This window comes from Miscanthus floridulus, chromosome 2 (genome assembly GCF_019320115.1).
Source record: "Miscanthus floridulus cultivar M001 chromosome 2, ASM1932011v1, whole genome shotgun sequence".
Taxonomy (NCBI): Eukaryota; Viridiplantae; Streptophyta; class Magnoliopsida; order Poales; family Poaceae; genus Miscanthus; species Miscanthus floridulus.
This window is the reverse complement of record NC_089581.1, coordinates 138,102,288-138,117,595: the sequence shown is the minus strand read 5'-3', so window position 1 is coordinate 138,117,595 and position 15,308 is coordinate 138,102,288.

The window sequence follows — 15,308 nt, the reverse complement described above, 5'->3', positions numbered from 1 at the left end:
TATATGATGCTAGAAAATCCTACTTAGATACCAATCGAAAACCATCTTGCCCTTGCAAAAGTCCCTATGTGTCATTATGGATTCCTACAGATTTTACCATTACTTAGTCTAATCCATAATCCACTTTCCTCCCTTTCTTGGACCATTACCACTTATAGACATCAACTTGATGCTTGCCTTTGGTCCTTCAAATTCTCCCCCTTTGGCATCAAACACCGAAAAGGAAGACATTAGTAGCACAAGGGAGGATCAAATTTCGTGATCCTTTGTGTATAGACTGAAATGGATCACAAAATTTGACTCTCACATTATATAGACTAAGCTCCCCCTAAATGTATGCATACATGGTAGAAAGCAAAGCATATGCATAAATAGCAATTTATTGCACAAGAGAGTTTAATCTATATAATGCATGGAGAAAGCATATAAATATAGAATGAAAACAACATGATGATGCCAATTAAAGAATGATGCTTAACTCTGGGGACTCCAATTTCCTTACAATGAGACTACTACACATAGGTTTGAAAAATTGATATCATTTGAAAAAGTGTTAGTCTCAAAGCATCCAAGTTGTAGATTAAGCTCCCCCTAAATTTGTGCACACAAGTGTTGAATACTTGTAAAATTTGTGCACATTGATTTAAGTATCAAAATACCACTTGAAAGATGATATTTGGGAGAGATTATCTACAATTTGGACTTTGGCACATATTAGATAATTAATTGTAAAACAAGCTATGTGTCGTGCTCCTAAATAATTTTAAACCATGTAGGTTTGCTCCAAGGGTTGATAATGAAACCGAGCAAGCCTACCATATGATATACCTATTGAATGCATGACAAAATATTTAAGCATGTAAATGCAAACATTAGGCATAAAAGATAACTAGATGCTTTAAGAGTATACCAATTGAAAGACAATACCAATTGAAATAAATGCTAATTGAAAGTAATGACATCTAGTTACCTAACATGGAAAGGAGAATTTGGGTCCATAGTATTCACTAACCTACTTGGCAATGACTTTGTCCTTCATGATGCACCCCATGTAATGCACCCATTACCTTGCCAAGTCTCCAAATTCCCCGATGTCTGACGGACTTCTTACTTCCCTTTCGGGATCCAAACCTTCTTGGTGCTCTTCATGTTGGAAATGATTTCCTTTGGCACCCAAAAGCGTTTGACCCCATTGTTAGCTTGGTTGTTCACCTTGATGGCCACCACCTTGTCATTTTTCTTCTTCTTCAAGAGATAAGGTGTGGAGGCCTTCTTGTCCACCTTGTTGGTGTAGGTGCTGGAGAGCTTGCTTGTTTGCTTTTTCTCTTTCTTCTTTGCTCCTCCCCCATTCTTCACCTTGCACTCATAGGACTTATGACCTTCCTTGTGGCACACGTAACAAACCACGGTTTGTCCTTCATCAAGCACACTCCCTTGATGGTGTTATCTTGATGAAGTTGGGTTTGCTTCGCCTTGCCTTTCACTTGAGTCAAGTCCTTGGTGAGGCGAGCTACTTCTTGCTTGAGTTGCTCATTCTCTTTTGCAACCTCTTGTGTGCATGTATCTACAATCACTTTCTCAACACAAGCTTGGTTGCACAAAGGTGAGTCTAAACATAAATCATTGCAAGAGGTAGATGCATCCTTTTTAATTATGTCATTTCTTTTAGATGCCTTGGTGGGGGTATTTTTGACGGCCTCAAGATTAGCAACTTTATTTGTTAGCTCATCACAATATTTGCACATGATTTCCATTTTAGCAAGCAAACTTTGATAGTCATTTTGTGAGCTAGCTAACTTTTCTTTTAATTTTTCATTTTTCTTTTCAAGTTGCTTATCATTAATTGTGCATGCACTTGTTGTTGCACTAGCCTCAAGTTGCTCAATTTTAGTAGATAGTTCAACATTGAGATTTGCAAAGTTTTCATATTGTTCAAGCAAATTCTTGTATGCTTCTTGTGAACTACCTAGCTCTTCTTTTAAAGTTTTGAGCTTCTTTTGTTGCCTAGTGCAAACTTTAGCATATTTAAGATTTTGTTGCACAATTGTATTGTAAGAAGGCAAATCATCATCACTATCACTCTCACTAGAGGATGAGCTTTCGTTACCTCGTGCCATAAGGCACACACGAGAAGAGCTTGATGATGAGTGCTTGTGTCCTCGTCTCTTGTGATGGTTTTCTTCTTCACTTGAAGAATCATCCCATGACCTTATTGTTGTGAGGGCTTTGTTCTTGCACGCCTTCTTCTTTGTCTTGGGTGTGGGCTTGTTTGGACAAACTTCCACAAAGTGCCCCAACTCGCCGCATTCATAGCATCCCCTCTTTCTTTGCTCGTTTCTTTGATTGGTGAAAATGAGATCTTGAATTTGGATGGGCACACCCTTGACATTGAGCCTTTGGATCATCTTCTCCACCTTGTTGATTAATTTGATTGATTCTTCATCAAGGTCGGAGGTGGAGGAGGAAGATTGATCATCATCACTTGAATCTTCATCATCATCATCACCCTCATCTTCTTCTTCACTTGAGGAGCTTGAGCTTGAGCTTGACTCAACTTTCTTGCCTTTCATCTTTTTCTTCTCACTACAAGCGAGAGCTTTGCCTTTGCTTGATGAAGATGCTTCTCCTTGACCCATCTTCCGTGACATCTCAAATGCCACTATCTTGCCAATGACAATGCCCGGAGTCATGGCGCTCAAGTTCTCCATGTTGTGAAGTATGGTGATGTTGCTTGCATATTTCTTTTGTGGTAGAATGGAGATGATCTTCCTTACGATGTCCGCATCATCTAGCTTTAATAATCCTATTGAATGGAGCTCATTGATAATTAGATTCAATCGAGAATACATATCACGAACAAGCTCATCATCATTCATAGCAAAGGAATCATAATTTTGCTTGGCTAGACAATGTTTTTGCTCATGGATATTACTTGTGCCATCATGGAGCTCTTGGAGTTTTAACCAAATTTCATGTGTTGTATTTAAGGTGAACACTTGATTAAACACATCCATGCTAAAGGATTCAAACAGGCAATTCTTAGCTCTAGCATTGAAATGCATTTCTTTTTCATCACTCTTTGTGGGTTTGTCGGGATTCTTGATGGGTTTCATCCCGTCACGAGTGACTCTCCATACACCCAAATCAACTGCATCAAGGTGGCAAGCCATTCTAGCTTTATAGTATGGGAAGTTAGTGCCGTCAAATTATGGAGGCCTAGCGGTATCTATCCCAATCACTCTACAATAGTGTTGGCTCAACGGCAGTTAAGCCAAAGGTCCAAATATGAGCCAACCGGCTCTGATACCAATTGAAGGGTCCATGACGCCTAAGAGGGGGGTGAATTAGGCAACTTAAAAGTCTAACTCTAAACTATGGTCTCTTTTTCTAACCCTAGCAAAACCTATGCAATAGATAAGCTATCTAGATGTGCAACTATGGTTTTGCTAGTGTGTTGCTATCTCTACCGTAAACGTAGTAAAGTAATCAATGTAAATGTGGAAGCTAAAGAGTAAGGTAGAGATATGCAAACTCCCATCAACGACTCTGGTATTTTTATCAAGGTATCGAGAAGCGTGCAAGTTTCCCCCTAGTCCTCGTTGGAGCCCCTCGTAAGGAATCCCTCGCAAGGGCCAAGCTCCTAGTCGGGTAACTCCGTGGATAGCCTTGGGCCTTCCCCACGCGCAAGTGGGTCTCCGATGTGCCTCTCGGCAAGCCTCTCCCGGATGCTCCCCGTCGTCTTCACTATCAAGCTTCTAGCCAAAATGCCGCGGGCCTTGTTCCCTCCGGTACACGGTGGCGGCCACACCACAAACACGGTTGGTGTGATCTCACAAGACTTCAAGCCCCTCCGATGTACAACACTTGTGCTCATAAGCATGGGGTGGCAAGAGGTATGCAAACCTCACTAAACACTAGGCAAACACCTAGAGCAAGCGCATAAGCGGTGGTCTAATCAACCTAAGCACTTCGCAAAGCACTTATGCTAATCACCTAATAAAACACTAAGCACTATGCATGTGGAGATCACTAAAATGGTGTATCAACACCCTTGGTATGTTTCCTCAGCTCCACACTCTCAAATGGCCGGTTGGGGGTTATATTTATAAGCCCCACTGAGAAAGTAGCCATTGGGGTTGAACTCCCGCAAATCTGCTACTGACTAGACGCTGAATCGTCCTGACCAGATGTGTCCAGTCGTCCCGACCATTGCAGCCGTGAACCACCGATCGGACACTGCCAGCGTCCGGTCGCCTGCCACCGAATGCGTCCGATCGTAGTTTCGCGTGCCTGGAACCTCTCTGTACTCGATCGGACGTTGTGTTTCTACGTTCGGTCAGTTGCCGCTAGCGTCCAGTCCTCACGTCCGGTCACCTGTCTGCTGAGCCACCGATCCAGCATCCAGTCGCGCTTCCAGCGTCTGATCGCCTCTGCGAGCTCGTTTCTTCGTGATCTTGCGTATGGCTTGGTTCCTATCTTCATGCTTAGACTTTGCTTGATATCTTGGGTCTTTTCTTGTGCTCCTAACGTTTTTCTTAAGGTGTTGATCATCGGATCATCACGTCGCCTTTATCTAAGTCATGTCTTGCACCCTATTGCACTACAAAACAAACATTCGCACATTCATTAGTCCAATTTGGTTGTGTTGGTCATCAAACACCAAAATCCAAAGTAAATGGGCTTAGGGTCCATTTTCCTTATAGGTACATTTTCAAAAGATGTCATTTTCTTGCTCAAAATGATATTTGAAAGCTGGCATTTAACAAAATTTCTTGAAAATATAAATTGAAAAAGGCTTCCCTCATTTCATGAGTCGTCGCCTCGTTTCCGGCCCATGACCGAAGCCGGCCCGGCCTGTAGCAGCGAGCCTCCCATGCCAGCGCCGCACGCCTCGCCATGGCCCAGCCCAGCGCCACGCCTAGCCTGCCTCCGCGCTCGCCCGCTCGCTGACGCGCTGCGCCGCGTCCCGACCATGGCAGAGCAAGCCTGCCGCGTGGCGGCCATGCACCGTCGATGCCGCCGCGCATCGCAGCCGGTGTGCGCTCGCTCCCACGCGCCCGCCTACTTCTGCTGAAGCCGCTGCACTCGCCTTCACTCTCCCACGCTGCCTCTCTTCTCCACCCGCACCGAGCTTGCTCTCTCCCCCTCGCTGCGGCCACCGCAGCCCGCCAGGCAAATTCACCGCCTCTCCTCCACCCCGGCCAGCAATCGAGTGCCAGTAGCTCCGCCTTGCTCTTTGGCACTTGGTGCTCATGCTTGTGGCGACTGTTGAGCCCAGGTTGCGCCTTCTCGCGCCTCGCCACCGTCGGCCATGGCGCCGCCATGCTCGGCTGCCGTGGAAGGCACCTTTCCTCCCTTTCTCCTCCCTACCTAGCTACCTGCCCGCAGTCGCCAGCTTCTTGCGAACCACATGCGCTCACTCGCTTGCCCTGGCATGGCCGGTAATGGCCGCCGGCCCCGTTGGCCGAGCCGCGCCGCCACGACGTCACGGCGTCGGCATGGCCTTCGCCTCGGCCGAGCTAGGCCAAGAGGCCATGGGCCGACGCCCAGCCAGGCCGCCTCCCTTTCCCATCACACGGGCTGCGCAGGCCAAGTGTGGCCGTGGGCCGGCTGATTCCCGCGGGCCGGCCCAGTAGCAATAGGGTGTTTGTTTTCAATTTTTTCTTTATTATTTGAAAAGAGAAATGGTTTGGAAAATGTTTGGATACTCAAATTTTCTCCAAATCTGTTGAAATAAATTTTGCTAGGTTCCTTATCACCAGATCTACTTGGGAAAATTATTATATGTTATTTTTGAGATACTTTTCTGTAGAACTTTATTTAATCATGTATATTGCTGATAACTTGAAAAATGTGTAGAAAAACCTATAAGCTTCAGAAAAATATGATTTCCAAGATTGTTAACCTTCTTATGTAATGTACTTCCTAGGAAAAATATGTGTCATGCATGTGCTATAGAAAAATTTTGAGATGTAGTTCAAGTACCTTTAATGGCTGATTTTTGTTATTTTAGCTAGAGAGCAAACTTTGTATAAAACATGCATGTGATGATTTTTGTACAGTAATTGTATGCTATGAAGAACATAGGAAAAATGCTAACTCTGTTGTTTGACACTTTTCGCAGTACAAAGTATTTTCATGTTCATAATCATGCCATAGCTTGTTATTTTTGTGTAGGCTAATCCACTCATTCAAATACCATGAAAATCTGATAGTAGACTATTTAGGGTAGTACTGTGCTGTAGTAATTTTCTAAGATTTTTCTAAGCAATAAAAATAGATGTTGCTATTCAAACCTATTATTAATTAAGGTTTAATCAAGTGTTGCTTTATGTGTGATTAAGAAATTAGTGAAGCTTTGGTGTATCTTTGAAGCATTTAATAAGATGTGTTGATTTAGCATAGTAGTAGTAGAAGAGAATGCAGTAGATGACATGTGCTTGTAGTATATGTTCTTGGATGATGTTGACTACCTTGCATTCAAATATATATATTCATTTTATTCATCTCATTCGATGCACCGATTGCATAGGCGCTTACGCACATTGCATCATACAGGATCACAAACCGAGAACCCAGTCGTCATGCCCGAGGAGCCCGAGGAGCAGCTCAAGGTGCAGCCGCAGGAAGTGCTCGAAGCCGACGAGGAGGACGTTGAGGAACTTCTAGAGTGCCGCGATCACCGCCCAATCTCCTTCGAGAGAGGCAAGCCCCGGAGCATTTTCTCCCGGTTTGCAATTTTTAACTAAATGCCTTACTTTAAGTGATGCATTACGTTCAGGAGTTGTTTGCAACCGTTGCTGCATTATACCTTGTCTACCTTTGTTATACTATATCCTTGTTACCTTGGTATCCACAGTCGAGTCAATACTTAGCTGGCTTAGACCAGTAGAAGTCGGGTGATTTCCTGTCACCGCCCGAGCTCCTTCGAGAGAGGCAAGCCCCGGAGCATTTTCTCTCGGTTTGCAATTTTTAATTAAATGCCTTACTTTAAGTGATGCATTACGTTTAGGAGTTGTTTGCAACCGTTGCTGCATTATACCTTGTCTACCTTTGTTATACTATATCCTTGTTACCCTAGTATCCGCAGTCGAGTCAATGCTTAGCTGGGTTAGACTGGTAGAAGTCGGGTGATTTCCTATCACCTGCGAGCTATAGGTGGTTACCTGGATCTGCTTGGATGACTATGAAGTCATGGTATAACTAAGTGTTAAATGAAGTTGAGACTGGACGGAGACTTGCAGAGTTTTGGACTATAGTGCTTTCTGTCTGTATCGATTAAGGATCGACCGTTGTTGGGCCTCGAGTCATGTTGAACGCATGCCTTACATTTAGCTGGCCAGATAAAGTACCTTCTGACCGTGAAGTTGGGAGATTATTCGGGCCGAGTAGATTGCCCGTAGTGTACTGTGCCAGAGCAGGTGTGGTAGGACACGGGGGTGAGATGATAAGACCAAAGTGCAGTCGATCGGCTCCCGGGTACATGTGGTTCCTGGCAAACTCGAGATTCCTGGATAGTTGACTCGGTGATCAATATCTCACTTTAGCGGGTGAGTGAGGATTGTGTAAGGAATAAATCACCAGCTGGTTAGGAATCGATTCAAATCGCCATCGCTCCTGGATAGTGAGCACTTGACTTGAGTGACTTCATCGTAGTAATGTTGATGGAACACTTGGACAGTTATAATGAATATGACATTATGGAAGTTGTTTAATGATCATTGGTTATCATTATCTGCTTAATCACATGTCATGCATTCCTCCCCTTATAAATTGATTATCTCCTTTTGATAAAAGTTGTATCACCTAAAATATGTTTTCCCTAGGGTAATGAAAGAACTTTTGCTACAGATGGCCTGTACAAAGCAGACCACCTGTAAGTCCACCGGAGGAAGAGCACCTCGACGTCCGTTGGCCCTGAGGGAGCATGCACCACAGACACCTTCTTGAGCGAGTTTGGCATGCTGACTTTGCTTTGGAGAGTGCTCCATGATGTGGGGTACCCAGAGGGTCAAGAGCCAGTGTACTCCTATAATGAGAGCCAGTTAGCAGAGGATGGACTTGTAGTGGTGGAGATCATAGTTCCTGCTCTTGGTGATGCTCCAGATTGGGATGGTTGGCACTTGGAGTTTGAGGGTCGCACTCCTGCTAAGGGTGTAGAGGGAGTAGCCTTCCGTGTCATCAGGGATATTATGAGCAGATTTCCCAGTGAGCTTGCAGCAGCTCTAGCTGACACTTTTCCTAGGGATGATCCTCGTGATGCCATTTGGGTTCAGCCTCAGGGAAGCACCTTGGTCAGAGGTCCAGCTGAGGGATAGGCTAGCGACAACCATTCTATGAGTGCTATGTTCGCCGCCATCAGAGCATATGAGGGTTTTGAGAGTACCTACTGGACTTTGACTGGCTTGCGTGGTCAGGATAAGCTCAAGGGGAGAAAGCAGAAGAAGAGACAGGCACGTGCTATAGCTAGTTTGCAGGAGCAGTTGGCTGATATGAACTTACAGCGAGACCAGGCAGTTGAGAGAGGTGATAGAGCTATGCAGCGGGTGCATACATTGACTCAAGCCAACAACAATGCAGACCACATGATTGGACAGTTGGTTCAAGAAAGGAATGAAGCCTAGGACAAGAGGGACCTTCTACTACAAAGGGTCGATGAGCTAGAGGAATACAACAGCAACCTGCACGAGGAGTTTCACGTGCTCTATAATGGGGTTGGCCCATATGCTCCACCAGACGCCGTTGGCATGGACATCGACGACGACAACGAGGATGAGCCTATAGTTTCACCTAGGGGCGATGGAGACGTCTCTGATCCCAACGATGGCCCCAAGGAGTAGGCTAGTTGCCTTGCACTAGTATCTAGGTCCTGTCGCGATGACCTTTCTTTTGTTGGCATGTAACCTAATGTGTTTTGCTTCAAACTTATGAGACTTGGCATGTGGTTGGAACTTGATTAAGAATGCAATATCTGAGCGCATAAAAGTCCAGTGTATGTATGCTGGCAATTTGGTTGTATGGATGCGATGTTTGCTGTTGAAGTAATTTGATTAAGTGATGTTGTTTTAATTGGGATGCGATCATTGTGCCTCTGTTTTATTGTATGAATTTATTCTCTCCAGTAAATTCAGTACGGCATAATTTTTCCTTCACCCGCAATTATTACAGCTTCACTCAATCATTACTTGTTGCTGAAATATGCAGATGACAAACACTCGCCGAACCACGTATGAGGCCGCTGAGACCGGTGCTAACGGTGCGGGGACCGGTGGTGGTGGTGGAAACCACGGCAACAACAATGAGCCTCCCCATGAACCGCATTTGCCACCTCCTCCTCCGTTTACCCCCGAGATGTTCCTTGCACAGTTGCTCGAGAGTCAGCGCAATGTGGAACAATCCCAGAAGAACATGGAGGATTTTCTGCGTACCATCACCAACAACGTTCAACGCAGTAACAATCAAGGTGGTGGCATGGGAGTGAACCAATATAGCAGCTTCAAAGATTTTATGGACACCAGGCCACCAGTATTCAAGGAAGCAACAGAGCCACTCGATGCTGAGGAATGGATCAATAATATGGAAAATAAATTCCATGTGTTGAGGATGACTGAGGTGTTGAAAACGGAGTATGCTGCACTTCAGTTGCAAGGACCAGCGAGAATGTGGTGGAAGCACCATCGCACAACCTTCCCTCCAAATGCTCAGATTTCGTGGAGAGAGTTTGCTGAGGCCTTCCGTGGAGTTTATATTCCACCCGAGCTGACCGAGATGAAGTTGGGAGAGTTCTTGGCATTAAATCAGGGCACCAAGACCATGACGCAATACCTGCATACCTTCAACAACTTGTGTCGTTATGCTCCCGACATGGTTGACACAGATGCTAAGAGAATAGCCAGTTTCAAGAGGGGGCTCAATCCAAAAATGATGAAGCATGTTGGTACCAACAACTGCGTCAGATTCAATGACTTCATCAGTGACTGTCTGAAGTAGGAGAAGAATAACAATGCTACCACCGCAGCCAAGACACGCAAGAGAGCCCTTGAAGGTGGTCCGTCGCAAGCTAGAGCACCTATGGGAGGTCGTCCTCCATACTGCCCATCGGCACCTGGTGCTAGGTTCAGGCCACCTCAGCAAAGAAGTCAGAATTTCTGTGGACCCTAGAAGCCTTACAAGATGGCAGTACAGCCCAACAAGGCAGCCGCAACTGTGGTACAAGGCAGTTCCAAGGAAGCTGTGGGATCTGCCGGGACAGTGAGGGGACCCTTCTATAACTGTGATCAACCTGGCCATTTCTCAAGGTTTTGTCCATATCCGCCTAAGAAGAAGCAGCAGACTTATAATGCTAGGGTGCATAGTACGACTGTGGATGAAATTCCTGAGGGAGAGCCCATCACTGCTGGTAAGTTTCCTGTCAATGAAAACCCTACAGTTGTTCTATTTGATTCTGGATCATCGCATTCTTTTTTGAGTCAAGCATTTGCACAGAAACATGAACAACTATGCACATAATTGGGTTATGGTTACCGTATAAGTTCAGCAGGGGCTGATGTTTTGACCAACCGGATGGTTCGAGGGGCAACCCTTGAATTAGGTAGCAGGAAGTTCCGAGTGAACTTGATAGTTATACCTGGACTAGTTTTGGATGTCATTATAGGGATGAATTGGATGAAGGATTGGGGAGCAGTCATAGATACTGGAAGTTGGGTACTTACCCTTAAGGATCCTCTAGGTGAGGGTACTTTCCAAGTACCATTGCCTCGGAGAACAGACCTTATAAGTGTTACATGTGCTATGGCAGTCATTCCTATTCATCAGATTCCAGTAGTGTGTGAGTTTCTGGATGTATTCTCGGATGAGCTACCTGGTCTTCCGCCAGATAGAGAGATTGAGTTTGGAATTGAGTTAATCCCCGAAACAGCTCCGATTTCAAGGAGACCCTATCGGATGCCGCCAGATGAACTAGCTGAGCTGAAGAAGTAATTAGAAGATTTATCAAAAAAGGGGTTTATTCGGCCAAGCAAGTCTGAATGGGGATGTCCTGCCTTATTTGTGAAGAAGAAGAAAGAGGGCATGTTGAGAATGTGCGTAGATTATAGGCCACTCAACGCTGTAACCATAAAGAATAAGTATCCCTTGCCTCACATTGATGTTCTGTTTGACCAGTTAGCCAAAGCCAAGGTGTTCTCAAAAATAGATTTGAGATCCGGCTATCATCAGATCAAGATTAGGCCACAAGATATACCGAAAACTGCATTTTCTACTAGATACGGGTTGTATGAGTATCTTGTCATGTCCTTTGGCTTGACAAATGCTCCTGCATACTTTATGTTTTTGATGAATACAGTTTTCATGCCAGAATTGGATAAGTTTGTGGTGGTGTTCATCGATGACATTCTGGTATACTCCGAGAACGAGAAGGATCATGAAGAGCATCTGAGAATTGTCTTGACCAGACTTAGGGATCATCAACTGTATGCTAAATTTAGCAAATGTGAATTCTGGTTGAAGAAAGTTCCTTTCCTTGGTCACAATCTGTCAGAAAATGGAGTTTCAGTCGATCCAAGTAAGGTGCAAGAGGTTATGAATTGGAAAGCACCGACCATAGTTCCTAAGATTAGAAGTTTCTTAGGACTAGCGGGTTATTACCATCGCTTTATACCAGACTTCTCGAAGATTGCCAAACCAATGACAAGTCTACTACAGAAGGATCACAAGTTTGTGTGGACAGAGGAGTGTGAAGCAGTTTTCCACGCTTTGTAGAAACTGTTGACCACTACTCCTGTTCTAGCACAACCAGATATCGAGAAACCATTTGATGTGTTTTGCGATGCATCGAAGACTGGATTGGGCTGTGTTCTTATGCAAGAAAGGAGAGTCATTGCCTATGCCTCACGTCAATTGAGGAAGTACGAGGTCAACTATCCAACACATGATCTTGAACTTGCTGCAGTTGTGCATGCCCTAAAAATTTGGAGACATTATCTACTTGGTAATGTGTGCAATATTTTCACGGATCATAAGAGTCTTAAGTACATCTTTACCCAACCAGAGCTAAACATAAGATAGCGCGGATGGTTGGAATTGATCAAGGATTGCAACTTGAATGTGCAATATCATCCTAGAAAAGCCAATGTAGTGGCAGATGCTTTGAGCAGAAAGTCACATCACTTGAATGTGCAGCCATTACTTGAAGATGGGTTCGATCTGATGCATCCTGCTGTGTTACATAGTATTCAGATTAGTTGCTCTTTGGAGAGTAAGATAATAGAAGGCCAGAAAACCGACAAGGGAATATTCCATATCAAAGAGAAAATAAAAGAAAAGTCGTCTCAGCACTTTAAAGTGGATGAACAGGGCATGTTGTGGTTTGATGACCGTCTTGTGGTTCCCAAGGATCGAGAGCTTAGGAATAAACTCATGGATGAAGCTCACCTTTCTAAGCTATCTATCCATCCCGGAAGTAGTAAGATGTATCAAGAACTAAGATCTCGTTATTGGTGGACCAAAATGAAGAAAGAAATTATAGCATATGTTGTCAGATGTGACACATGTTGTAGAGTGAAAGCAATTCATATGAAACCTACCAGCATGTTGCAACCCTTGTCAGTCCCTAGTTGGAAGTGGGACGATATCAGTATGGATTTTATCTCGGGTTTGCCCACTACTCAAAAAGGACATGATTCGATTTGGGTAATTGTGGATCGTCTTACTAAGACCGCTCATTTCCTACCTCTCAAGACAACTTATCGACCACCTCAATATGCCGAGAAGTATATCATAGAAATTGTGAGGTTGCATGGTATACCAAAGACCATAGTATCTGATAGAGGGCCCTAGTTCACGGCTCACTTTTGGGAATATTTACACAAAGGCTTAGGAACTAGTTTGATTCGTAGTACCGCTTATCATCCTCAGACAGATGGTCAGACTGAACAAGTGAATGCTATTTTGGAGGATATGTTAAGAGCCTGTGTATTGTCTTCTAAGGGATCATGGGAGTCATGGTTACCGTTAGCTAAGTTTTCTTATAATAATAGTTATTAAGAAAGCATCAAGATGGCTCCATTCGAAGCTTTATATGGCAGAAAATGTAGAACACCATTGAATTGGGTCGAGCCTAGAGATAGAAGGTATTATGGCATTGACTTTGTAGAAGAAGCCGAGAAGAAAGTTCATATTATTCAGTAGAATATGAAGGCGGCCCAATCACGTCAGAAAAGTTATGCAGACAAAAGAAGGAGACCCCTTGTGTTTGAAGTTGGTGACTATGTTTATCTGAAAGTCACGCCAATGAAGAAGAAAAGGTTTGGAGTCCGAAGAAAGCTTGCCGCTAGATTTGTAGGACCATATAAGATCCTGGAACGAAGAGGTCCGGTAGCCTACAAGTTAGAGTTACCTAAGACAATGAGTACCGTTTTCCCAGTTTTCCATGTATCACATCTTAAGAAATGTTTGTGTGTTCCGGAGGAAAGAATAGAACCTCGAGGTATCCAACTCAAATCAGATTTGGTGTACCGTGAACAACCAGTCCATGTGTTAGACACTAAAGAACATGCTACTCGGAATAGTGTGGTGAAAACATACAAGATACAGTGGGATCATCATGATGAGGGAGATGCAACTTGGGAAACGGGAGAATATCTACAAAAAGCTTATGAAGATTTTTATAACAAATGATTCGTAACCCAAATCTCGGGATGAGATTTTTATAAGGGGGGAGGGCTATAACACCCTGGTGTTATGCCAGCATTTAGGCACTGCAAATCATGCATATCATGCATCATCAAGCATCCTAATCATACATGCCTAATCATGTAAATAACAACTGAAACACCGCTTCGAAACATACGAAACATGTTCGTGAAACGTAAATGTTGCATACACTTGTTTAGAGTGGTTTTGCCCTGATTATGCTTGCTAGGTTAGTAGAACTTGTTTGGTTATGATTGTGAATCATCTAGAATTGTTTAGCATAATTTTTGGAGCAAGGTTTGTATTTAAATTATTGCCAAATTTTGCTTTTAAAAATAATTCTCCCAAAATTAGGGTTTTGAGTTAAAATTGACTTTAATTTTAGAATTCAAAATCTATCAAGAATTTGGCTTTGGTCATAAAAGCAAAGTTGTAGAGAATTACATTCTAATCAATTTTCATTTTTGGTACATTTTCAAAAGATGTCATTTTCTTGCTCAAAATGATATTTGAAAGCTGGCATTTAAAAAAATTTCTTGAAAATATAAATTGAAAAAGGCTTCCCTCATTTCGTGGGCCGACGCCTCGTTTCCGGCCCACGGTCGAAGCTGGCCCGGCCTGCAGCAGCGAGCCTCCTGCGCCAGCGCCGCGCGCCTTGTCTTGGCCAAGCCCAGCGCCACGCCTGGCCTGCCTCCGCGCTCGCCCGCTCGTTGACGCGCCGCGCCACGTCCCGACCATGGCAGAGCAAGCCCGCCGCGTGGCGGCCATGCGCCGTCGACGCCGCTGCGCGTCGCAGCCGGCCTGCGCTCGCTCCCACATGCCCACCTACTTCTGCTAAAGCCGCTGCGCTCGCCTTCACTCTCCCGCGCTGCCTCTCTTCTCCGCCAGCGCTGAGCTCGCTCTCTCCCCCTCGCCGCGGCCACCGCAGCCCGCCGAGCAAATTCGCCGCCTCTCCTCCACCTTGGCTAGCAATTGAGCGCCAGCAGCTCCGCCTCGCTCTCTAGCACTTTGTGCTCGTGCTCGTGCTTGTGCTGACTGTTGAGCCTAGGTAGCGCCTTCTCGTGCCTCGCCATGGCGCCGCCGTGCTCGGCCGCCGTGGAAGGCACCTTTCCTCCCTTTCTCCTCCCTGCCTAGCTACCTGCCCATAGTCGCTAGCTTCTTGCGAACCGCATGCACTTGCTCGCTTGCCCTGGCACGGCCGGTAATGGCCGCCGGCCTCGTTGGCCGAGCCGCGCCGCCGTGACGTCACGGTGCCGGCATGGCCTTCGCCTCGGCCGAGCTGGGCCAAGAGGCCATGGGCCGACGCCTGGCCAGGCCGCCTCCCTTTCCCGTCGCATGGGCCGCACAGGCCAAGTGTGGCCGTGGGCCGGCTGATTCCCGCGGGCCGGCCCAGTAGCAATAGGGTGTTTGTTTTCAATTTTTCTTTATTATTTGAAAAGAGAAATGGTTTGGAAAATATTTGGATACTCAAATTTACTCCAAATCTATTGAAATAAACTTTGCTAGGTTCCTCATCACCAGATCTACTTGGGAAAATTATTGTATGTCATTTTTGAGATACTTTTCTGTAGAACTTTATTTAATCATGTATATTGCTGATAACTTGAAAAATGTGT